This window comes from Zootoca vivipara, chromosome 2 (assembly GCF_963506605.1).
Source record: "Zootoca vivipara chromosome 2, rZooViv1.1, whole genome shotgun sequence".
NCBI lineage: Eukaryota > Metazoa > Chordata > Lepidosauria > Squamata > Lacertidae > Zootoca > Zootoca vivipara.
In genome coordinates this window covers 37,201,668-37,228,949 of record NC_083277.1, presented here as the reverse complement: position 1 = coordinate 37,228,949, position 27,282 = coordinate 37,201,668, and positions in this window count along the sequence as shown.

The following is a 27,282-nucleotide window of genomic DNA, read 5'->3' as shown; positions in this document are numbered from 1 at the left end:
AGAGAGAGCATGCTGTGGGCTGAACTACACCAAACACCTTGTCCATGTCTGATTGATTGAGATAAAGTGAGTTTCTATGTCCACAGGTGTACAAATATTAAAAACTATGCTTGCACTACATGCACTTCTTTTTATGGACTCAATTAAAGGAAGAAGATATCACCCCCACAAGAATAGAAACAGGGCTATGTTTTAAGGTTAATTGCCAGTTTGCAGCACTAAGTTGTCACTCCCCACCCCCACTTCCTTCCTGCAATATCCCAACCACTGCTAACTCTGCAAATCTGGTGTTCCGTCGGTGCGAAATTGCACACAGCTGAACAAGATGGAATTAAAAATGTACTTTCATTCCTCCCAGTGGCTTTGTCACTTCTGGCAGGAGCATTTTCCAATTCATCAACATCATAGCGAGAATTAGAACATGGCTGGCCCATTTACCCCGAATGAGAAAAGCCATGTTGTTTCAAGAAAACTGCATTGACTAGTTTGAAAACGTTCAGGGAGGCTTCAAGGATCTCTTGTGGTTCACAGCCACCCATGAATTTCAGCTGGACCTCCTTGAGCTGACACTGTAAAAGTTCTGAACTGAACATCAAACAGAGTTCAGGGGTGCATATTTCACCCGTGCACCTGGAAAAGACACAAGAACCTGGGAAGAAAGTTTTCTGGCTACTAGAAAGCCACATGAAGGACAAAGCCCCATTGGTAGGGTTCACCTAAGCCAGGCATGTCCAAAGTCCATTTTGGGGGCCTCATCCGGCCCACCGGTTGGTTTAATCCAGCGCCTGTGGCAGTTTATTTCCTGGGGTAAAATCCCCAAGCTCAACAACTTCAATCCTAACTAAAATCGTTTTAAAAAAAGCTCAACAACTTCAATCCTAAAAAAAAGTCAACAACTTTGGTCGGCCCTCACGCATGTTCACTTCATCAAATCTGGATCTCTCTGAAAAAAGTTTGGGCAGCCCTGAAGCCTTCCACCTTCACTCTTTGCACTGCAGGGCAGAAAGAGGAAGAGTAGCTGTCAGAACGACCTTAAATTGCCAACATCTGCTCCCTGCGATGAATAACCCCTACCCTGGTGACTTCCTTGCCCCTTCACCTTAACAAATTCCAATGAAGTCTCCTTCAGGTAAGGGATGGTGGGAAGGATAGAGCCATTTTGCTCTCACTAATGGCCAGACTCAGGAAAGGGGAACTGAGCATGCATAGTGTGTGTGTGTGTGTGGTTGGTTAGTTAGTTAGTTAGTTAGTTAGTTATAGTTAGTAGATGGTGGAACCAATCCCAAACACTCTTTCTAATCTCATCCTGTGGCAATCAGATTGCTTGACCTTATTTTACATATGTACCCTGCACACACACACACAAAAACCCTCTATGGGCTCTTCCAGATTAGGTATTTAATATGGAATGAACACACCTCATTCACTCGCATTTTGCAGGTGGTCCAGAAGATGTTGTGGGATGTAATCTCCTGGGAGCAGTCAAGTACAACATTCCTTGTTTTGCTAGAGTGGACATGCAAAACTTCCTGCTCCTCCTGACCTGGAGCATCCTTCCTTGCATGTGACTAGTAATTGGGCGTGACCTTCCCAGACCTGGTAAAAGGCCAAGTCACGCTGCTACCTTCCTTTTTTTCTTCGACATTCCTGTTCGCCCTGTCTGCTTCCTGCATCACCCGGACTGTACTGCTGACTGCCACAGCAGTCCCCCAGGTTATCTCCCATATGGGGTAAACCTGTTTGTACATGCTTGTAACTTTAAGCCTAAAGCCTGCCTTCAGGGATCACACTATGCTCTGCCTGATCATGAGTAAAACTACCTTTTGTTACTTATGAACAAGACTGTGGTGTCTTTATTCTTTTAGAAGGGATTCAAAAGAGGTCTTACCAGGAATATTAGAACATATCTCGATCTGGACAAGCCAGGTTGAATTGCTTGTTGTCTTAAGAAACTCACACGAGTTTGCAACCAGCTTTCTGCTGCGTAAGAACGGGAATGCACTCTGCTAAGTGAAGGAACTTGCTAGCCCAAGTTAAAAAGGGGCCCCTGACCATCAGGTCCAGTCGTGTCCGACTCTGGGGTTGCGGCGCTCATCTCGCTCTATAGGCCAAGGGAGCCGGCGTTTGTCCGCAGACAGCTTCCGGGTCATGTGGCCAGCATGACAAAGCTGCTTCTGGAGAACGCCGTTTACCTTCCCCCCAGAGCGGTCCCTATTTATCTACTTGCACTTTGATGTGCTTTCGAACTGCTAGGTTGGCAGGAGCTGGGACCAAACAACAGGAGCTCACCCCGTTGCAGGGATTCGAACCGCCGACCTTCTGATCAGCAAGCCCTAGGCTCAGTGGTTTAACCCACAGCGCCACCTGGGTCCCAAGTTAAGAAGGATATTAATAAATAATACATCCTCTCCTGCCACCCTCAACATTCCCACAGATGTCACCAACCTTATGTGACCAGCCTGTGTTTTCCCAACATTTTTTTATGTTTCCTGCCCCCACCCTGCAGAATATCCAACTTTTTATTTATTTTTAAGACAGGGCAGTGGGATGGAACAAGAGCAGAAAGTCCAGAGGTGCAGGTGTTCTTTATGCCTACTTCCTGATTTCCACCTGCTTCAATACTTTCTCTTTCTAGCACTGCTAATTAAATTGCCCCCCTCCAACATCCAAAGAATTCCGATTGCCCAATGTGTGTGTTCTGTTACTAAAGCTGCAAGGAGGGAGGGCACTGCAGTTTCTTAGGATGAGCAGAATTTGAACTTAAGTCTGAATGTACAAAAACAGAAAAGAAAGAAAAGCACAGAGACCGCAGAGTGAGAGGGAAAGTCATTCTGCAAAAACCACTTTACTTTCTCTGGCTGGGAGGAGGTGCAACTCCCAGGCAGATCTGCGAAGCTTGCTTAAAGGTTTAATACACCATTACGCAGTATACAAATTCTGTCCAACAAATTAAATAACTAAACAGGCCTTGTGGGTCTTTCTCTGCTACTTTTTCTGACCACTCAAAGGGGTATGAAAGAATGCTGTTTAGCCATGCAGTGACTACAGTTACAATTGGGGCTTCCCCCAGCCCTGGAGGGGCTTTGTGGCATTTGTAACACAACCTTGCACAGGAGGATTGTGAATTGTGCCCAAAGGAAACGTCAGAAGCTCTTGCCTCACTCGTCCCAAAGATCTTTTGACTTGCCACCATCACTCCATTCCAGAGTAAAGCCTCTTACATAGCTCACTAATATAGTCAATTATGGGTGTTATTTATCCCGGACTGAGTCTCAAACAGAAAGGAGGAGAATTTTGTTCAGCACTGTTTGAAAGAAATAGATTATCGAACCATCTCTGGTTCATGTGGCAAGCACTTTGAGGGACCATCACAGCCAATTTTCTAGCTGCAGCTAAAAAACCCTTTCCCAGCCATTGGGGAAAAGAAATTTATAAACTCACCCACTTACGTATTAAGTTTCATTAAGTGCAAAGGGAGTCTGGTTTAGACATTTAAACATCACTTCTCATTAGTCATTGACCTCAGTACTAGAAGGTCTTCCCACCTCCCTCAAGTGGATGCCCTGGCACTAGAGCCAATTCCCTAATTTCATTTCACTTGGTTTCAGTTCCCCCCCCCCCCCAGTGCTTTAGAAGTAAAAGGCCCGAGGTTATTAGATGAAGCACATCTCAAGTGGGCAAGATTACGCAGGGAGAAAAAGTTAAATGAAGCTTTATTTGCTGGTTTATTTCAGAGCATTAGAATGGCTCGAAGCTATTTCAAATGGAGAAACAGTGATTTTGTTTGGCCCGCTTACTGTGGACAAAGTGGGAATAGGAAAACCCATACAGGCCATCATGTAATTGCTTATTTATTTATTTATCTATTTATTTATTTTATTTATTTACACTCCCCCCCACCCAAAAAAACCCCTATGGTTATTGTTCTTTTTATATATCCAAAACAATACAAACAAACAAACATATCCACTCCCTAACTTGTCTCCCCACCCCACCTTTGGTTAAGACAAAAAGTATCTAGTAACTTTTTTCTCCTTCTCCTTTTATACCACACTACTTTTCCATATATTTCCGTGAACAGTAGGTGATCAAAAGCCACGTGCCTTATATGCAACGTATGAAATAAAATCTGATATATTATAGCTACTTGATAAATCAACTGAAATCATTAAAATCAACCCCGGAGCAGGGTTAAAATAATTCCATGTCACTTCTGCGCCTGTCAATTTCTTTGCTAATTTATTTACCGGTATTAAACTTCAGCTCTTTTAAACAAGAAGCCCTTGTCTGAAATGTGTGTGGGACGTAAGTCCTCAGGTGCATTCTGGGAGGCATTCTGCAAACACTCAGGTCAATAGTAGGAGAAGTCTTATACCAGCTCCATCTCTATCCATTTAGTCCAGAATTGTCTGCTCTGAATGGCATGGTCTTTCACATCATCTGCTATTGGATCCCTTTAACTGGATAGGCCAATAATCAAATCTGGTACTTTCTGCAAACATAGCATGCACTCTACCACTGAGCTGTAGACACGCCACTGATATGACCACTGATAGAGTCCACTGATATAGTTCAGTATTGTCTATAGTCACTGGCAGCAGCTTTGCAGAAAATCAGGCGGGGGACATTCCCAGCCCTACCCGCAGATGCCGCAAATGGAATCTGGGATCTTCCCTGTCTCTGAGTTGTGGTCCCTTCCTATAAAGACACTGCTGTTTGTTATTACTGTGCCTTGTCACAAGTTCCGAGTCTTAAAAACCTTGTACTAAGAATTAGGGTCTGGGGTGTGTGTGTGAAGGAATAGGTAAGCCAAATGGTTCAGAAGTAAAATAATGAATGCAGAAGTAATATTGCAGGTGTAAAATCTAGCATAAAAAGGTAAAGGGACCCCTGACCATTAGGTCTAGTTGTGACCAACTCTGGGGTTGTGGTGCTCATCTCGCTTTATTGGCCGAGGGAGCCGGCGTACAGCTTCCAGGTCATGTGGCCAGCATGACAAAGCCGCTTCTGGCAAACCAGAGCAGCACACGGAAATGCCATTTACCTTCCCGCTGTAGGTACCTATTTATCTACTTGCACTTTGACGTGCTTTTGAACTGCTAGGTTGGCAGGAGCTGGGACTGAGCAATGGGAGCTCACCCCGTCGCGGGAATCTGAACCGTCGATCTTCTGATCAGCAAGCCCTAGGCTCAATAGTTTAACCCACAGTGCCACCTGCGTCCCCTAATATCTAGCATAGTTCTGGCTAATAACAGTGGTACATTTTGGCAAGAAGCTCCATTGTTTAAATGGCTTGAAATAACAGTGATGTGATCTTCTATGTTAGTGCAGCCCACATGGACACAATTTTAAGAAAGGCAGAAAATTGCTTTTAAGAGTGTCTTTGTGAGTCTGGTATATCATCATGATTTGCATATTTTTATTTCATTTTATTTTTGCATATTGATGTTTGCACAGAAAGTATTGTGTCCTGTGAAGCCGGCCTTTGTGTAAGATTTGCAAGGGACAGGAACAGACAAAGCATAGCAGACAGGTCAATCTAGAACTCCTTTTCCTCCCCTGATCCTAATAGAAATGGGGTGGTTTCAGCAAGGTTTTACTCAGAGCAGACTTGTTTAAATTAATGGACTAATTAATTTCAATGGGTCTACTCTGCTTTTTTTGTTTTTTGTTTTTTTAAAAAACTGCCTGCCACCCATGGTTTCAGTTTGTCATTTATTAAGAATTTGATGGCCTTCTCTCATTTCAAAGTGACCTTAATAAACTGTTCATTCGATTTAACTAAAAGACTAAAACCACAAGCACTTCTCATTTTCGAAAGAAACCAGATATACTCTACTTATAATAACAATTTCAACCTTTGGCACAGGTCAAATTCTTCTCTTTGTCCTACCTTGGGAAAACATGGAGTAAATCCAGTGGTGCTTGTCAATTCCTCTGGCCCCTCAGCTATCCCAATGTGGAGATGATACCATAAACACATTTTTTTAAAAAACCACCCAAGCACACCACCCATCAGAGTTGATGGAGCAATGAATGCATTGCTTTGCTCCTACCCATTTAGGATTGCTCGGCCCTCTAGCACAGGCATAGGCAACCTCGGCTCACCAGATGTTTTGGAACTACAACTCCCATGATCCCTAGCTAACAGGGCCAGTGGTCAGGGATCATGGGAGTTGTAGTTCCAAAACATATGGAGAGCCAAGGTTGCCTATGCCTGCTCTAGCATCTCATGTTATTACAGATCCACAGTATTAAATGCTGGTTTCTAAATTTTGTCCTTGAAGGTCCATTTGGGATTGATTTTCATTTCATTTCATTTGGGGGGAGGGGGGTTAACTGTGCTTGATATCCCCAACCCCCACCCCCAAGGTTTCTTCATTGGTCTTCTCCAACTGCATTTTTAAAAGTGGGGCAGTGTCTCCCTCAGGGACTGAAACCCCACAGTGCCTGAATATGCAATAGGTGCCATTGAAACCATATACAGAAATCCCATTATAGGGGAGGCTGCCTTGTTTTGTTTTGTTCTGCGCTGTGTAACGTTTTCACAATTTTGTTTAATCGGCGAGCACCATTTAAACCTCATTAAACATCCCTGTTCACTTTAAAAAGGGGGAAATAAAGAGTATGAAAATTAGTGGATGACTAAAACGACTGGCATGGTCAATCCTGTCTGTTTGACAGCAGCAACTTGGGGAACTGGCTGACATATTGATAAAATAACAGATGAGTGGCTGGTGAAATGACTGGTTATTACATTGTTTTCACCCATCTGCAAAGATGTACAAGACGGGGTTCAGGCAACTTCCACACATGGAAAGGCTTCCATAGGATTATATGAAGCTGCTTAACATAAAACCAAACCATTGTTCTATTTACTCTTAGTAGCCAAATTAGATGAGACAGTGGAGATCTGTGATCAGATGTCCCACCTGTTTGCTTGTTTTTAGCTTCTTTCAAAACAGTCACTGGGTGGGGTGGATTTGATCTGGAGAGTTAACCTTTCCCTTGCGCAATTTTCCTAAAATTAATAGGTATTCTGCTTCCCCAAGAGTCCATCTCCAGTGCACATCTGAGGAGCAAATGCCTATGCAACAAGCCTGGGCACAAACACTCTTCCTTGGCAGCGGCATAATCCTGATCAAGTATCAGGCAGTCCATCCTTTCAGGTTATTACTGTTTGGCTCTGCGCCCTGCCCCTCTCCATGTTATATGTTCAGATTTAGTTAGATTTGTTTTCTCTATCCAAAATGTCATCTTCTTCTTTTTAAGAGGCAATGAACAGGATCTGGGACTTTAAAAAAGCCAAAAAACAAACAACACCTAAATAAATAATTTGAGTTTCAATGTCTTTCTGTGTTGGGTCATTGGTTGAACTTAATTTCCACTGACTAACTCATCCCATTGATTCAAATGGCACCTAAGTTCAACTTACTTAGGCTGGATCCCCTCTTTCGGTACCAGTGCAAATGGCTCACCAGACATTCTTTTCTCAGTGTTCAGCATGAAATGTTCTCTCAGACAGAACATTTCTGTCCAGCTGTACTTCATTTCAAGATGCTCTCATCCTGGCTGGAGGAAGGAAGTCACAGCAGTCATCTGAGGAACATTTCTTAGCCAGCATGAATTCCGCTGCCTGTAATTGGGAAATTTCTGCCCCACCATGCCAGCCTTAGCTGCAGCATAATAGTACTGTATGTGTGTGCATTTTTCGTGTCTCCTGAATTACTCTGCTTCGATAGTTCAGACAAAGACAGGTGCCATATTTTTTCTGACGCACACACAATATGCTATATAACTTACATATCCCATCCTTCAGTAGTCAGTGAGAGTCTCCTGTTTAGCTGTTTAGCTCTCCATTAAGCATATCCTTGATATACTGTATTAAGGGCTTGCCGGAAATGCCTCGTGCTGCCTGGGATTTCTTAGAAACAAAAAATAATAATAAATGGATAGTATAATTTTAGAGTTTGAGCCCAACATGCCAAAAATCAGGTACAGTCATGCCAAAGTCACATTTCAGTCCACCATCTTGATTCAAAGTGGGTCCTGGCATTCAAACATTAATGTGCCAGGTTTGACAGCAATATCTCATTTTTGGGGGGGGGGGTCAAACCTATGCCCAAAATAGCCCATGGCCTGGAGGTTTATGACCACTGCAGTAGGTAGGAAGCACTGGAGTACTGGCAAAATTCTTGCTTCAAATTTTAAACTGTGGACACATTGTATTATTTTGCTCATAGCTGCTGCCATAGCCTTTAATGGGGAAAGAAAGCTTAATAACTTGCAAAGTGCAGCACAGATCTTCACCAAACTAATGAAAGTACGCCTTCATAGAAAAGCTTGAATAAAGTACACCTGCAGTTTTCACCAACTGGAAAGACATATATGATGTGTATGTACTGTATAAAAATTGCTAGTTACTATTATTCTATAGGGAAGTGGGTGGCGCTGTGGTCTAAACCACAGAGCCTAGGGCTTGCCAATTAGAAGGTCGGCGGTTCATATCCCCGTGACGGGGTGAGCTCCCATTGCTCGGTCCCAGCTCCTGCCCACCTAGCAGTTTGAAAGCATGCCAAAGTGCAAGTAGATAAATAGGTACCTTCCTGCTCTCAGGAAGGTAAACGGAATTTCTGTGCGCTGCTCTGGTTCGCCAGAAGCGGCTTAGTCATGCTGGCCACATGACCCGGAAGCTGTCTGCGGACAAACGACGGCTCCCTCAGCCAGTAAAGCGAGATGAGCACTGCAACCCCAGATTCATCAGTGACTGGACTTAACAGTCAGGGGTCCCTTTACCTTTATTATTCTATATTTGCTGCCAGGAAGGACAGAGGGGCTTCTGAGATTTTATGCCTCAGGTGCTGTGTAGACCTTCACTTTGTAGGGGGGAGGATGCTAGTTGTTGCTCAGTCTCAGACAGCAAAAATATTTTGGGCCAGCCCTGACAACAGGCTTTACATGGTAGTATTTCTCTCTGTCTCTACCCCTCTCCCCAAGTGCAGGTGGCTTTTAATAGACTCATTTGTCTTGCTCAAGTATGACCAATGTAACCTGAAACCATTCTTGTAATTTGTCTTGTTTCATCACAAGATTTAACAAGAGTTTTGCTTTGAATGCGTTGGCAGAAGCATTCCTTACAAAAACTGGGTCTTAACAAGGTTCTCTCCTAATTTCTTATACCGGTAGTGCTTGTTAAAATGTAACAGGTGCTGTCCAGGGTACTGATTTCTTCTGCAACTCAAACCGAGTGTATGAATGACTGCCCCAAACCAGAGCTGCTTCTCACATAGGAGGATTCCAGCATTATGGGAAGGCTTTGTAGCTGTTTCAGTTCCTTGGCCAAAACATTCCCAGCCACAACTAGAGATGTGGCGTACCCACAACTAACTTGCAGAGGGGGGCAGTTCTCATGTAAGGCACTCATTTCCACACAGTCTTTTTCCTACGTATGGGATTTCCTGGAGAAATGTGGGCTTGAACCAGGCTGCAATTCAGAACCAGATGTTATTAGACTAGAACCCCCACCATCCCTCCAACATCATGCTGGATGGGTCAGATGAGAACTAGAGTCCAACCAATTTCCCTGTCTGTTCTCTACCTGAATAATTCCAGCAGTGGGCACTGTCCATTTCTGTAACTGCACTTGCACCAGTATCAGTTCTTTAGCTGTTGAAGCTTGAAAGCAGCACGTTGCTGTTTTGGATTGGGGTCAAATGATGCACAGTCAAAAATTTCACATTTTCTGAGTGGCAATAAAATCACTAGGACAAGAATGAATAGGTTCTTTAACCTGAGAGCTTTGGGCTCTTCTCAGCTGAGCAACCTATCCTGCTCTACGGTGGGGCTTCAGGTTCACAGGGAAAGTGGATGCAATGAAAAGGACCAGGCCTGGGCAAAGATCAAGGTATGTCTCCAAAAGCTCTGCTGGTCAAGGTTTGGAAGATGTTTCCCCAGCTAAGAGATGGGGACCATCTGAAACCTAAGCTAGGATGGCAAGGTCTGTGCTGCAGTTGACCCTCTCTCTTTAAGGAGATGGCTCACTTAATGGGTCCTTGTCCACCTCTACAGGAGCTCATTTCTACACTGTGGAAGAGATCAGGAGGGCTCATCGGCTGAGTTCAAGGCAGGCGGGAGGGCTATGTCCTCAGGCTAGGAGGGACCGAGGGGAGCTGCTGAGCATCCTAGTTGGCTCAGTCTGTATTTCCTCTTTCTTCCTCAGGGTAGTGTGAGGGGCTGGGTAGAGGGATCACGACACCATCAAGGGATATTGTATTATGCATTCAGTAAAATGACAATATCATGAAGGGGTGAAGTGTCTGAACCCCAATACGTTTGCCTGGGTGGAATCCGCATATGCTCCAAGCTGAAGTTCTTGGCCATCCTGGATGTAGGTAAATATATTTCTAGACATCCTTTTATCAAAGTGCACAGCCTCGTGATTCAGGCGCTATGACTCAGTCCCAAGCCCCTGTTGATGCAGCTTTGGGCTGGTGACCCAGCTCAACCACCCGGCAGAGTGTTACTGATTAACCAAAAGTAACACTAATAGATGAGGTGACTCATGGGCATCTAGGCTGTTGCTCTGGCCATGGTGTGTTGTTATTGCTGAGGAAAGGAACTTAAATGAAGGTTCATTTCTTGCTCTCACTCACTTCCTCAGCAGAAAAAAAAAACAGGCACCGAATGGATGTGGATAACTATTTAATATACGGTAAATCACACATCTCCCCTGAGATGCCTCCTGCTACACAGGATGATATAGATGTCCCGGCAACTTATGGTCATGTGGTTCTCTCTATGGGGTTCACTGGCTCCATCACTGAATTCTCATTTATAGCATGACAAATGCCTTGCTCACTGAATTTTATGGCCTGATCATAAAGCTACTGTAACTCCACAGACTTCAGTAGTGGTTAACAAACTACAGAGGGACTACGGTGTCATTTAGGCATAAGGCTCCCTGTTGTTGTCTTAAAAAGTCCCCATCTTTTGTAAGCATCTGAATCACATCAGTGCACAGCACAACATGCATGACCTAGTCAGTCATAAACAATTCGTTCAGAAGATGCACCGACTCACTCATTAACTGAATTAACCCTACACTGATGACTCCTATTCATGTGTAAGTTGTATTTTAAGCTGTATAAACTTAGAGATATGGGGAGGGGACTCTGGAAATGACAAATCTGGAAAATCACTAACAGAAGGAAACTTTATGGCTGGAAGCCCCACAGAATATGCCTTTTATTGCTTTCTGTAAAGTTTTTTGATGGGTTGGTTTGATTTTTTTTTATCCCACCCTGCAGAGGGCAGGAAACACAAAACGGATAAAACAAAACAATTAAAAATAAATTGAAAACTTTTTTTGAAAAAAATGGAAACACCTGAAAACATTTTTAAAGGCCACATCCTCGCACAGCTAGTAATTTCAAGGTTGCCTGGGTAAACAGGAATGTTTTGAGATTCCTCCTGAAAGTTAATAATGAGGGAGACAGATACATCTAACCAAGGGAAAGGAGTGTTGACACTTTCCCTCTGGTACTTGAAGGATAATAAGCCTGGGGGAAGATTTGGCAGACACAGCTCAAGACAGCGACTGATTTCTGTTAACAAACTCCATGCTACTTCTTGCTCACCAAATCACTACCTTCTGGGTGAGGTCACAGGATGGAACATAGTTTTGTTTAATCCTTTTGGAAAGAGATGGAAAGTCATGCCCTTTGCTCCACTTGAAGCTCTTCTCAATTTAGATATTTGCAGAATAGAAGAGATAATTGCTTTCTTTTTCCCTTCAGTCCCCTTCTCCCTCAGTTGCCTTGCACCTGCAGTAAATAATAAAAGACAAACACTCAAAGGCCTATTCAGTATAAAAACTGGTTTTGAAGGTGAGGGGTTATTGTATTATTTCATTAAATTAAATAATATATTGAATATGCAAAATGCTTTGCAGCCCGTAATATTCACTCGTTGTTTTCAAGGCACAGCTGTGGTATAAATACAGGGTTGTATCCAGCTAAGTTCTGCATAAAGTTGACCCATTGAAATTAATAAACCCAAGTTCATGAAGCCCATTAACTTCAATGGGTCTTCTCTGAATGGGACCAGCACTGGAGACAACCTACAGATCCAAGCATGGTGCTCTGTCCATTGAACATAGCTGCCAAGTTTTCCCTTTTCTCGCGAGGAAGCCTATTCAGCATAAGGGAAAATCCCTTTAAAAAAGGGATAACTTGGCAGCTATGCCATTGAACAACACTGGCTCACGGGGCCAGTGCCTGGATAATAGAATCACAGAAAACAATTATCTGATTGTGTTGAAAGGGACCCCATGTCTAATCCCCTGCAATGCAGGAATCAAACATGACAGATTGCCAGCCAACCTCTGCTTAAAAAAACCCCATTCCACTGTTTAACAAGCCCACTCACCCCTTTGCGTGTGGCGGCATTGCAGGACAGAGGAGGCTTCACTGGGGCTCCAACGTGGGAATTCAGACTGCTGACCGAATCCTATCCTGCACCCTGCTTTGGCAAATGGGGCTGCAGGCTGGGACTTGGGCTGTGCCGGGGGCAGCACCGATGGAGCTGACGGTGGGCTTTCCTTGAATCTGCCCCTTGCCCATTTAAGCAGCCAGCACCTGGGGCCCAGCCTGTTTGCTCCTGCGTTTCCTCACCCACCCACCCTCAGTTTAAGCTGATAGTCAATGACTTTGCTGTAGCTACAGTGGTCGCCGTCCTTCAAGGGCTCTGGTAGGAATTTGCCCACCGGGCTACTTGGCACTGACCTGGTAGTTTTGCCTGCCTCATAGCAATTGTCACAACTGGTTGGGCATTGGGGCAATCCTTTGTTTTGGATGGAGGGGAGGTTGTAGTCTCCGCCTGACCCTCCAATCGCTGGGGTATCCCATTAAAGGGATCCAGGGGGAGTGGCCATGTCTGTGTGCCCAGGGAGGGGCGAAGGCACTCCTCCAGACGGCGGTCCTTGCGGGGGTCACCCTATTGGATGTAAGTCTTAGGAACCCCCACCTGGATTGACAATGTGTCACTTCTGGCGGGCGGGCCAGAAGTATTTTGATTGCCCCATGCCCAAGCCAAACCTCTTTCACCTGTATTCAATAAAGTTGTGGCCTGTTTTGACCAAAAACAAGTCTTATTCTTCTCTTGTTATTGTTTAGGGAAGTTTTTAATGTGTGACATTTTAATGTATTTTAATCTTTGTTGGAAGCCACCCAGAGTGGTTGGGGAAACCCAGCCGGATGGGCGGGGCACAAATAATAAATTATTATTATTATTATTATTATTATTATTATTACTGCTACTACTATTACTACTGTACTACTACAGTGGTACCTTGGGTTACAAACACTTTGGGTTACAGACTCTGCTAATCCGGAAGTAGTACCTTGTGTTAAGAACTTTACCTCAGGATGAGAGCAGAAATCACGCGGCGGTGCAGCAGCGGCAGGAGGAGGCCCCATTAGCTAAAGTGGTACTTCAGGTTAAGAACAGTTTCAGGTTAAGAACGGACCTCCAGAACGAATTAAGTTTGTAACCAGAGGTACCACTGTATATGGGTTGGGGTATGGGAAGTCCAATGCTTGGTCCTGCAATCACTAATCAACAAGCAATTGAACCCCCACCTCCAATCTGCTACACTGGAGGAGGTTTGGATGTGGCAGAGGCATCCCTCCTCCTGGCTCTCCTTGGTTCCACTGCTATTTCTTTCTCTTTTTTAAAATTGGTAAAAGGCGAAAGATTTGTATGATCTGAGGAGAAGCCAGAGTATAAATTGGTGAATTATATGAATTAATTTACAGTGTGTGGGGTGGGTTTTAATAGGTAGAAGGCAATATATGTATTAAATACAATTTGTCCCTCCAGGAGCCCACATGTGTGGGTTGAGCAGAGTTTCAAAATCTCATCCTTGGCAGCAAAATTAAAAGTATAGGAATTGGGATGTAAAGCCTTGCTTTGAGCAATTCCAGCTATAAAGTAAGCTGGCTCCTCTTTCTTACCCCACTTAACAAAGAATCAGGCAGCAATATGAGAATTAAGTTTAAAAATAATATTCATTTCCTTTATAATCCTGCGATGGTTCACAGCAACAGTAGCAGTAACCACTATGCAGGCACTAGACTTAAATTTACAGTATAACCAGTATGTGCCAGAAGCTGGAGCAAGCAGAGGCATGTCTGCATCCAATGCTAGTCAAATGAAGGGGGGGGAGAGAGGAACAGGAAGTACTATATGCACTAAATACAGGAAGTGACATCACACAGAGCCCTCTCCACCAATTGTATTTCTATGGTCTAGGTATCTGCCTATCAGCAATACAGCACTGTGGACTTGGGCCCTTCTCATGCTAACTAGCAAGAATATATTAGGTTTGGCTGCTAGTCTCCCACACAATGTTTGCAAATTAAAAACACTGCTGTGAATTATAACTGTGCCAAGCACCCGCTCCAAAACAAGCCCATAGCTGAAGAAGGAAAACCTTTGACATGTCCTGCTCACATTTGTCAGACTGGTATTTGGGGTGCTGTTATGAGAAAGGAACCAAAACTAAATAAATGCAACCAGGCATTGACTTCTGATAAATGCAAACTCTTCTATCAAACTGAGTGAGTCATTATTTCAAAAGTAAAGGCATTTTTCCTCCTCTGGCTATGCTGTCCTGAAGTATAAATTTTCCTGTGCATTGAGTGAGAACAGTACTTGGCTTTCAGCATCATCAATTGCCTGCAAGTTCTACCATTCCTTCCCCTTGTTCAGAAGGTCACATGTTCACCTAATCACTAGCATGCTTGAAAACACATCAAACAAATCAGTTGCAGTATTTTCCCAAAAAGCACTTAGACCTCCATAGTGAATGGTACAATTCCAGCCTATTCCAAGACTTCAGTCTTAGTTAAAATTAAGATAGGACACAGCAGCTAAATGGAAGGATACAGGAGTTGGCTTAAGTTATTTTATAAGCATGGGTTTGTCAATGAATTGACTTTTCAATAGATTTCTAACTTAAGTTAGAATGAATTGCAAGAAAGCTGGGACAGAGTGGAGACTTGTCCGACTCCAAAATACCCCTTACGCTAAAGTCTCCAATGTTAGCATATCGGAGGAACTGTATGTTTTTAAGATTTTGCCTGGCATCTGTCTCATATGAAAATGAAGTGCCAGAGCCATTGAATTACCACCCTGGGAATAAAGGTATAGATCAGCTCACAGAGTACACAGAACAAGGAATATCAGAGACCCCATCTGATGTCTCTGTCAAGAAATGGGTTGGAGAATAATCTAGGATCTTCCCAAGTACAGGAACATTAGCTCAAAAAACACACAACTATGTTATATTTTTCAGGACCAAGGCAAACCTAATATGGATGATGGTTTTGGCCCAAACAATAGTCATCTAGGCTTAAACCTAGCCATGGTCAAAGCCCATCAGAATGACTTCAAAAACAAATGAACAAATAAAAATAAAATACTGTAGAATCAAATCTGAGTTAGCCTAAGACAGTTTGCTATTTTGGCACTGTATGTTATTTTGACACCTGAATCAGAAAACCCCACAAATTCATTTCCCCCCTCTCTGGCAGTAACGCCCCTGCCAATGCTAATAAATAAAACTATCAATAAATTTGCTGACCTTTCACAACACTCGGCATCAGCTGCTTGAGATGATTGCATCACTCTGCCTAATTAAGTTGATTAAAATGGACTGGTACTTTCACAAGAGAAAAATGGCTGGGTTTCTTTTGCCTAAGGCTGAAAACACCAGGAGATCCCAGGTGGTGAATGCTGCTGGTGTTGCAGTTATCTAGGCTAGATTTTTTTATATGCCTGTTGTCTTTAGCCATGGAGTTTTCTTGGCAGGGATACTGGAGTGGCTTGCCAGTTCCTGCTCCAGGTGGATCAAGTTTAGTCAAAACTCTCCACTATGACTTGTCTATCTTGGGTGGCCCTGCATAGCATAGCTCATAGCTTCTCCGAGTTATTCAAGCCCCTTAGCCACGACAAGGCAGGAGTGCCTGGTGTGCTCTGGTCTATGGGGTCACGAAGAGTCGGGTACTACTAAGCAACAACAAGGCTAGATTTTTGGAAAGGTACTTATTGCACTTATATCCTCCTCTTTCCATTGAGGAGCTCTGTGCGGCTGATGTATGGTTCCTGGGCAACCACCCGTCCCCTTGTCTTTATGGAAAGAATTGAGTGCTGCGTTCAGAACATTCTCTGAGCTGGCAGGGGAGGTGTATGTAAAAATAGTGGGAGTGGACTGGTCATTTAAATAGCAATAGGTAAAAAACCCACCCGCAGGCCGGATCCGGCCCAATTGCCTTCTTAATCCGGCCCACGGACAGTCCGGGAATCAGCGTGTTTTTACGTGAGTTGAATGTGTGCTTTTATTTAAAATGCATCTCTGGGTTATTTGTGGGGCATAGGAATTCGTTCATTATTATTTTTATTTTTCAAAATAGAGTCCGGCCCCCCCACAAGGTCTGAGGGACAGTGGACCGGCCCCCTGCTGAAAAAGTTTGCTGACCCCTGGTTATCAAACTATTCCCAGACAAAAAAAATTGAAAAATATATAGCCCAATTTATCCCAAACCAAAATCCAAGTAAAAGCAAATTCACCTGAAGTTTTATTGGTGTCACTGGGAACATAATAGGGTCTGCTCATGTCCCCCACTCACCTTGGTGAGCCTCCAACCGCCACATCTGCCAACCCAGCCAGCTGTTGGCTTACCTGGCTTGCTCTTCCAGGGGTGACAGTGGAATGTAAAAAGAGAAAAGGGGACTCACTCTTGCTGCCTGGCATGCAGAGACAGCTGTAGCAGTGCTGAGAAATGCAATTTCCTCAGTGCTACAGTCAGAGGGCAACTTCTGGGGAAATTACATTTTGCAGTGCTCCTGGCAACTGGCTTGAAACCATTGCTGCATAACAACCACCATAGGGGGAAGAGGGGAAACTGGGGTAGAATTTAAACTTTCTTCCAGCCTACTGATACTGCTGTCTTTCAAAGGGAAGGTAGGTTCTTAATTTGCCCCAATGGGCAAAGGTGTGGTGGCCAAATAAATAAAAACCCGAGAGGCTAAAATCTGGAAAGCTTTGTTTTAAATACATCAGCAGAAGATCAGAGAGTGCATTCCAGCTTATTAAAGCTATGAGCATAATAGTATCAAAGAGAAATCAACAGCACATTATACGTGAACGAATCTGGGGGATGGGGAAAGTAAGGAATCATCTCTTCAAGTAGTGATTATGTGGAAGAGCAAAACAGAAGATGAATATGAAACTCAACTATTAAACTTTACTCAGAGGAACAAATGCAAATTAACATTTACAAACATTAAGTATGGCATGCAAAACCAATAATGATGTTAAACTATTATACAGCTTTGCTTTTATTGGCTGCCTAAATCTTCCCCCAGTCCAAAGAATATAAAGAGAAGAGGAAAGAAAGAATATGTTAGCTCTCTATCCAGGAATGGATTAAAAGGAATCAGATTCTGTGGGTGGCACTGGAAGATCAATGCAGGAGTCTATGTGTAGTATCCAGAGGTTGAAAAAAGTAAATTGGTGTGGTATAAATTTCATCTGGGAACAAGCAAAAATCAAAATCTATTCCAAAGCCCCAGTCCTAAGCAACTGACTTAGAAAAGGCTGGTTACAAACAGCTTCAAAACTGAAGAAGAGAAATGTCAAACTGGGTTACAAAGGCAGGGAACAAGCAGGAATATATTAGAAAAATGTGGAGCTAAGCAGAGTCGCATCTAGAGGTTGGTGAAATTGGCCCCCACCAGCTTCTACATTGTGATTTTAATGTATCAAATTGTGTTTTTGTGCAACTGATATATGAATGTTTTAGGGCTGCCATAGTTAGAAGAGCAAAAAACGAGGACACATTTGCTGGCTTCTACTTTTAACTACCGGTATGTATCGCTATGATGACTCTACCCGTGAAAAAGAGGCCATGTCCTGGAAAAAGAGAACATATGGCAACCCTACTATTGCTGCTGGCCATCACAAAGGCATCATTGTGTCATGTAGTGGAGGATACGTTTCAAAATTAATAAATCAATCAGTGTTTTGCATATGCTAGGGCTGAGCCCAGGCATTCAAAATACGTCTGCATGCATTAAGAAGACACATTTCCTTTGCCCATCAAAAGCAGCAATGGCAGGAGAGCATTGGAGAGTTACAGCACCACCTTCATCATATTCACTCAGAAGCAAATCCTACTGTGTTCAGCGGGGCTTGGTTGCTTGTGAGTGTGCTTAGGACTGCAACCATAGCGTCCTCCCACAGTCTATTCATGGGGAAAACATGACAACTCTGATTCGAGGCTCTCACACAACCATTAATCCTTCCCGTCTTCGAAATGAGAAAAGCAGTGGCATGGTGCTGAAAACAAACTGCCGAGAATTGTAAAATAGACATATCCCCCCACAAACCCCTCTGCATGCTGAGACTGTGGTTCAGCAATTTTGAAAACAAAACAAAGGGCAAACATGTAAATGTTTAAAAGTTAAAAACGCATTTGTTATATACATCAGCAGTGTAACTGTACTATTGCAAAATAAAACAATCCCAAAGACATTGGATTGTTACACTTGAAGAAATGAGTGTAGCCTACACAAAATTATAGGCTGTCAAGAAGTGGTCTTGAATATCATCTTTCTTTTTTATGAATATTTCTCTGGGTTTTTAAACACACACACTGCATTGTGCTGGAGGGAGGGATGTGTCGATTCTGTGTCAGCTCCTACCTAGTGCCTCACACTGAGTTCTCTAGAAGAGAGTAGCAAAAAGTAGCTTGGTCTCTCAATGCAACCTTATGACAAAAATTCCAATCCTGGACATGGAAACCCACAAAATGTTTTGTTCCATATCAGATACACCTTCAAAAACAAGGTGCTTGGAAACTCGAAAATCTAAACAACTAGTCATTAGTCAAATGGAAGGCATCACCATAATTGATCTCCCCACATTCTGTCAGACCAGCACAATTCTATGATTCTATGATTCTATGAACAGGAAAGTTAAGAGAGATATTAGCAGCACATTATAAAGGACGTGCTATTCACACAAATATCACTTTATAGTTCTTCTGATCTGTAGTCAGAGAAGTGTTGCAATGCTCCTGGGGGTATGAATGAGTAAATTAGACAAAGACAAGTCAGTATAATATAGCTTGAAAGGGGTGGGCAGGGGAATCCATTAACGCCTGCCGTCCTTTAACAACTTTGCATTTAACTATGCTGTTATTCTCTAGGATGAATGCCTTTTAAAGGACTTAGCTTATTGTTCCAGGAACAAAGATGTACATTTGCAGCTGAGATGAATTTATGATGACACCTTCATAGAATCATAATCATAGAAGGGACCCCGAGTGTAACTTGAATCCATTGGTTTCATGTCCATTGAATCCATTGGTTTCAGAGCAGGAGAAAACAAGCTTGCTCCATCTTCTATGTGACAGCCCTTTAGATATTTGAAGAACACTATCATATCTCCTCTCCGTTTCCTCTTTCCCAGGCTAAACATACCCTACTTCCTCAAGCCCTTTTAATTTCCAAGTGGGCTTGTTTGCTAATTGTATTTTTTTTTATCTTATGGAATTGTTTTATGTATGCTTTTATTGCTTTGAGGCCTTTCATAGGAAGTGATTCATAAATGGAAGCAATTACCGTATTTTTCCATGTATAAGACGCCCCCTACTTTGGGGGACTCCAATTTAAGAAAATGGACCATATCACTATCCGATTTCTAACCTTATTTTAGTGGTAAAAAAAGCCCATGTCTTATACACAGAAAGTAAGTAGATAAATAAATATGCATCCATTTCAGCAGGGATAAATTATGAGGCCCGTCTAGGAATGCAGAAGATCAAATGGACAATAAGTATGTGGCAGGATGTCTGGTGCTAACTGGAATGAATCTGCTGGAACTATGGATGAACTTCAGTGGTGTATCTCTCGTAATGCTGTGATGCATGCACCGAATCCATCTTTTAAATTAATTGTGTTTTGTAAGCATGTCTTAATTAATGCAGGAATTAATATTTGTTAACAAGAAGAAGAAGAAACGCAGCTTCCAACCATTTATTTAATTAACTGTCGCTGGCGTATTTTACACAGTGGACGTGGTTGGTAAAATAGGTCTAATTTTGTGACATTCTTCGCCAGCCTGTTTTAGTGACAAAGTACATAATTCAATTATATTTAACCGGAGGGGGTAATGAAGTGTATAATAAATATTATTCCTTTATTAACGCCTTTGCATTTAATTTAGATAAGTGACGTTCTTTGCAAATAGAAAAAACATGCACCGGCAGTTTTCCTTCCCTGGTTTCATAGGATATATTCTTTCCCATGGCACCCTTGAGGGAACATCTCCCAGATTCCAAACTAGTCCTGCCATTGAACAAAAGTGCCAGGAACGAAACAATATTTATCTGATACACGTGTTAATGTGATCGTGTGTTGATTGGGTCGTTTATCTCTTCGATGCTTATTAATGTGAGGACAAAAGTACTATTTGCTAATCTGATACATTTGCAGTGCAAGTGATTGGTTGTTTTTGTTGTCGTGCTTAGTGTTGTGTATTGAGTCAAAGGATTTTATCTCTGTATTATTATTGTCTGTATTTGCATTAGGATAAAGTAACTGCCTTTTGGTTCCAGAGGGTACAGCTACTATTGGTTCATTTAAGCTGCTGTATTTGGATCCTCTGTCTTATTGGTTTCCTCCAAAAGGCAGCACTGTGATTGCCTGATATGGTTCCCTCCAAAATGTATCCCTTTCTAGCTAGTTCCCTGTCCCTATAAATGTAGCCTTCCTGCCCTCAGAGTCAGTCTTGTTCACTTTAATAAAGAGCTGTTACTAGAGATCTGCCTCCAGCATATTATGTCAAGAGAGCTGAAATCACAAACCCCACGTCACAACAACTGGAGATGAAGGTGGGATCCGGAATGCTGAGGAGCGGTTAAACGCAGCCCTGCCTCAGAGTCCGGATTGCAGCTGAGAACAAGACTCACTGGCCAGCTGAGAAGACGACCCTGCCGCTAGGACAATGGAGAGTCCAAGGGTATTGGAGCCCTTCCAGCCATCAGAGCCCCACACGTACCTCTGGTTACAAAAGCTTCTGGTTACAAACGCTTCAGGTTACGAGCTTCGCTAACCCAGAAGTAGCTGCTCCTGGTTGCGAACTTTGCCCCAGGAGGTGAAAGGAAATTGTGTGACAGAGGTGCACGCAGCGGGAAGCCCCATTAGCAAAAGCGCGCCTCAGGATAAGAACGGTTTCAGCTTAAGAACGGAGCTCCGGAACGAATTAAGTTTATAACCAGAGGTACGACTGTAAGTCAAAAAAGATTCCACTAATTAGGAGTTAAATTCGGTGCCACTTCAACAACTCAGGGAGATGTCTAGCCATCTCACTCTGAGGGCGCTTATGATGCATATGTTGTTGAGTGGCATATAAATGTCTTTTTAAAATGAAAGGCAAAATGCAGAGCAAGTCTAGGATGTGGACATGTCTTGTACTTTGCAGAGGACAGTCATCTATTTTAAGAGCTATCACAGGGCAGTCCTCTAGTAGAAGCAAGGGCTTACCTAGGGGTTGCCATCTCCACTCTGGCTCACAGTGACTAGGAGCCCAGCCCCCCATCTGTGAACTCACTGAGCCTCTCCTCCTCTGCTCAGGGGGTGGCGGGTGGCAGGCAAAGGGACAGGGGGCGCCAATACAGCTCCTTGCCAAGGGTTCAAGGCAGCCCAGGTACATCTCCGACTAGAAGACATATTCTATTGCCAGGGCTAGTATTGTTTAAAGATAAACATACCATAGCAAGGAATATAAGGCCCCTTTCAAGTTTCCCACCAACAGGTAACATCAAGCTGAGCAAGCACACAGGTCACCTCATCAGTCTTCCCCACTATGGTGAGGGGTGTTTAAGTTAGAGTAACTATTTCTAATTTTGCATATGAATTTCCACATGCAAGTCTTATGCAAGTCTTACGGTGTTGTGTAAGGGGTCACCCTAAGCGGCATCAAAAAGCCATTAAGGGAGGTGCCAAGTGAATCTTCCTGGACAGGAAGTTCCACAGCGTGGGCACTACTAAGGCCTTCCCTTTTGTGCCTGCCAACCAGCCATACATCTGGTGGCGATGAGACACCCAGGCAGGCCTCTCCTATGTAGATGAGCAGGCTCACGTTGGAAGAAGCAGTGTTTCTAAGTACAGCCCAGTTCCAAGCCATTTAGGCCTTTAAAGACAATAGCTCTTCAACAGAAAGCCATCCTGCGGTTGTATCAAGGGATTACGCATGATTGAAAACCTGCTCCTATGTAAAGGAAACAATTCCTAGCTGTAATATATGCATTTCATTGTTATTTTCAAGTGCACACGTCCATTTGGAATTATTCGACATTTCTTCTTGCTTTTCATCTTCAAGATATTTCGTAAAAAAGAACACCTTACATATAACCAATAAGGGTCATTAGCGTGTTAGTGAGTAGCGTCTGGGAGCATGGTAATAATGCACAAGAGGCAAAGAGGTCGTCTAGACATCAGAGAACCTGCAGATGGTCTCTTTCTCTCCATTCCCTGTGTGCTCTTTTGCTCCTACCATTTTCGCTTTCATTCAACGAGAGCCTGCATTCCTTTCTTTGATTTCTGTGTCTTACCTTTGATAATAGTCTTCTCCATTTGCAATGGAAATGCAGCGCAGGGAAAGAATTTCTATGTGGAGGCAGATGGGTAACGAGTCCCGCATCTAATCGGGCTCATATAAACGTGACATGCAAGGGGCAGCCTTTGTCTTGGAACAGAAAACAAAGAAGCAGTTAATTGTTAGCAGCGATCGTTTCTAGGAAGTCACTGCTTCACCCTGAAAAGATTATTTACCTCTTCCCCCCCCCTTTCCTTCCCAATCGTCTCAACAAATGAAACTGATCTGTAAAAATGTTACGAGAGACATTGCACATATTTCTGTAAACCAAGAAAATCCTTAATAAAAAAAGAAAGAAAGAAAAAGATTATTTAGCGCAGAAGAATTTAAAAAAAGTTCTATCAACTTTCTTTTTTTTACAAAAAACAACACGTCCTGTATTATCTTTATTAATGGGAAACCATTTACTTTTTTCCCAAAAAGTATGACGTCTATGCTGGCTTGGTCATGTATATAGAATGAAAGATGGCAGGATCCCCAAGGATGTGCTTCATGAGGAGCTGGCCTAAGGCACCAGGCCTGCTGGCAGACCAACTCTGTGTTATGAAGATGTCTGCAAAAGTGACATGAAGGCTGGCAACATTAACTCTGCCATATGGGAATCCCTTGCAGATGACCACAGTGCCTGCACACAAACAGTCAGGCCATGTATCCATAGCAGTGACAAGATGGGGAATGACCACTGGGAGGAGCGCAGAGAGAAGAAATGCATGGTGCATCTGCACTAATGAAACTGAATGCCTTCATCTGCCCCAGCTGCAACAAAACGTGTCTCTCCCATATTGGTCTCTACAGCCACAGCAGGCGCTGCGACTCGCCAACGGCTTGATTTTACCCCCGATGACACACTCTTCCATTGTCTCTTGAGACAGACAGATGCCAACAGCAATTTATTTTATTTATTTATTGAAAAGATTCTATCCTGCTTTTCACTATGTAGGTCTCAAAGCAGCTTTCAACAGTTAAACGTACAACACACCAAGTTTAAAACATGAATTAAACCTCTGAAATGTAAAACCTAAAGAATTTAAAATCCATTTTTTTAAAAAATTGAAGAAAGTAAAACATCTGAGAAGCCTCCAGAGTGCAAAAGCTTTCTGAAATAAAGCAGCTTTGACCAGGCATCTGAAACTCAGTTGGGACAGTGCTTATTTAACTTCTTGTGAGAGGGAGTTTCGTAGAGTTGGGTCTACAGCAGGGGTCCCCAGACTTACCCGGCTTTGGGCCGGTGCCAGAGGGCAGGGGAGTGCACGCGCAGCGGGCCGGAGGACGGGGGAGTGCGCGCCCATGCACATGTGCACACACTTACTGGCGCGGTGGCGTGCTTCCAGGTCGGAAAAATTGCCGAAAATCATTTGTGCGCATGCGTATGGGCCTCCCCCCGACCCGGAAGTGCACCGGAAATGACCTCTTCTGGGTCGGGAGAGGCCCTTTGGTGACCCCTCGTCTACAGCAATGGATTTTCCCAGGTATCTAAGAAGCTGTGTAGTCCACATTAGAGTTCTACTGAAAACTTGCAAGCAAGTGCAATTCCCCACTTGCAATTCCTAGTGGAGGTAGAGCACAACCATTGTGGATAGCAGATATTGATAAAGTGAATTCCCCGTGAGCCTCCTTTGCTGTCCTAGGCTGAAGATATTTTGGAGAGGAGCAACAACACTCACATCAAAAGATTCCAGTTTTCATGGTAGACCTGGGCATAGCCAGCTTGGTTGGAAATAACACTGGAGCTCAGGATTAGGGGAGAGCCAAGTTCTCTGGAAGATCTTAAAAAGACTGTCTCCTGGTCCTGGATAATGGGGTGTCCCCCAAACCAGCTGGCATCTTTCACTCATGAAGAGCATAAATCCACAAGTGAGCATAGAATTCCCATTTCCTATGAATGCTGCTTGTGTGAGAATGGAAGAAGTCTAACTGCCAAACAGTCTAGCGATCTGATTAACTGAACTATACTTCTGCACTATCTAAAAATGCAAACTGGTGATCATTCAGAAGAAGAAGAAAACTGTGCCTTCCTGAAAACTAGGTTTGCAGTAGTCATAGCAATGTAAAGAACATGATGCATACAACCTGTTTATGCCTTTTATTGATCAAGAAAACAGAACATGCTTAATTAATGCACTTTCTCACCGCCAAGTGAAAAGTAAACTTGGACTGAATATGAGGTGCTTTAAATCTTACATTGTAAAAAGCCCAATTAAATAGCCCCATTCTTGGCACTTTGTATCTGCTAGCTGTGACCTAGCAGACCCCGGTAAAGAATAGATCACACTGCCTTTCTGCTTTATTAGGCAGATATGAACAATCTTTGCAAGAACACTACTGATCTGCCTCAATAGTTAAGCCGAGAAAGATGAGTTGGTATTGATTTTATCAAACATTATAACAAAAGAAAAAAGCTTTTTCTTTTCCTTTTTTTGCATAATAGTTCTGAACCTGGAGGCTGTGCAGAGCCATCATGACTAACAGCCATTGATAAGCTCACCCTCCTTGAATTTATCTAATCCCCTTTCAAAGCCGTCACCACATTTTGGGCTTGTCCACACTGGAGTTTACTGTGCGTTTGCAGCTGTCTGCATTCCCTTTTCATTTGCAGAGTCCACATGAAATTACCCTTAGCTATTTCGGCTGTGCTCTTGAATAGAGGAAACTTCCCCTTCCCTGGGCACTTTTGATCCTTCAGATCTGCACGAAACCAGAAAACCGCACAAGCAAATTGACAATTGCCCGACTGTGTGCTTTTGCACAGTTCTTGGGCAGGGAGCTTAAAAAACAACAACAATGCACACACAGAGCTTTCTGAATTGGCAATAATAGAAACAACAAACCAGAAGGCAGGGACAAACGTAAAAGGGAACACCTACTGGTATGAACATGACATGGAGACTGAAGTTACTCTTATCGTGTTCCCTCTTGTTGAACTTATTTTGAAAACTAAAAAGCTCCAAATGGTGTTGTAGTCATTTCTCGCAGCAGAGTTGCCCTTTTCTGCACCACTGCTGCAATGCCCCTTTTGAGGTGTGGTGAGCAGAATTGTACACTGTATGCCAAGTGCGGCTGCACCACAGGTTAGCATAAGGGTGTTACAATACAGTCACGACTGGCCCACCCATGAGGCCAGGCGAGGTGATGGCCTCAAGCAGCAAAATCTCTAGATGCAGCAGATCCCAATGTCTTCCCCCCTTGTTGCTGATGTAGATCTTCACTCACCCCTTCTTCCCTGGCAGGGAAAAATAACCATGTTGAGGTTGCCTTAGGTGTCAAAATGCCAAGGGGCCTCCCTGCTGGTTGTTTTAATTTCAATCCTGCCATAAAGATCTCTGGCACAGAATTCATCTTTATCACACAGCAGTTGCCCACTGCCTCGATGTTTTTGTTGATCTCTCCAACACAGACCCAAGACATTCCCCCTGATTATTCACCCATCACAGGACTTACAAGTATTTAACTGTGATTTGATAGTGCCCTGACAGTTCTGCACACACACACACACACACACATACACACACACACACACACTGGTACCTCTGGATGCGAACGGGATCCGTTCCGGAGCCCTGTTCACAACCTGAGCAGTGCGCAACCTGAAGCGCCAAATCTGTGCATGCTCGCTGCGCGATTCAGCGCTTCTGCACATGCGCATGATGTAATTTGGCGCTTCGGCGCATGCGCGAATTGCTGAACCCGGAAGTAACCCATTCCTGTACTTCCGGGTTCAGCGCGTTCCTATCCTGTGATGTATGCAACCCGCAGCGAACGTAACCAGAGGTATGGCGCTCTCTCTCTCTCTCTCTCTCTCTCTCTGTGTGTGTGTGTATGTGTGTGTGTATGTGTGTATGCGTACAATTCTTGAGACATTGTCACTTAACAACGGCCCACTCTTTATGTATGTGTGTCATATATACATGAAACAAGATTGTAAAGAAAATGAGAAAACAAGGCTGCCATCCTAAGCTCAAGGGAGTAAGATCCATGGAGCTCAATGAGACTTTCTTTAGAGTAAACATGATTAGAATTGCACTGTAAGGTTCATGTTGCTACCAGGGTAAGACAAAGCTGGGGCAATAATAGTCACTACCCCATTTCAGTTTCCTGTATATTTACCTAGATCCCTTGATCCAAAATAAACAAAATATGCATATACAGTCGTTGTCAGGCATCAGAGGATCCAACCCCCACAGTAGGTTGCCAGGAACGGATAAGACAAGGAAAGTTCTTACCAACTGCTTTTTATTCAATATTCACAGAGAGAGGCTTAGAAATGCAGCCTCTTGGAATAATGGCATTGTCCCAAGTAAATCTCCACCCCCCTTTCTCCCACTTCCTCGTTCGTCAACAGCACACATACACCCCTTATGGTTGCCGCTTAGGGCCATTTGTCTCCGAGCCCTTTGCTCTCCTACTTTTAAGGCTTGCCGGGTTCTGGGAGATGTTGATTCTGGAATGCTTTCTAGTGATAACATGTCAACCAGCTACTCCGGCTCTGCCTCCTCCTCCTCTCCCATGATTTCCCAACTTTCCCTCCTCATCTTCCTCTGAGCTGTGACCTCCCTCAAACC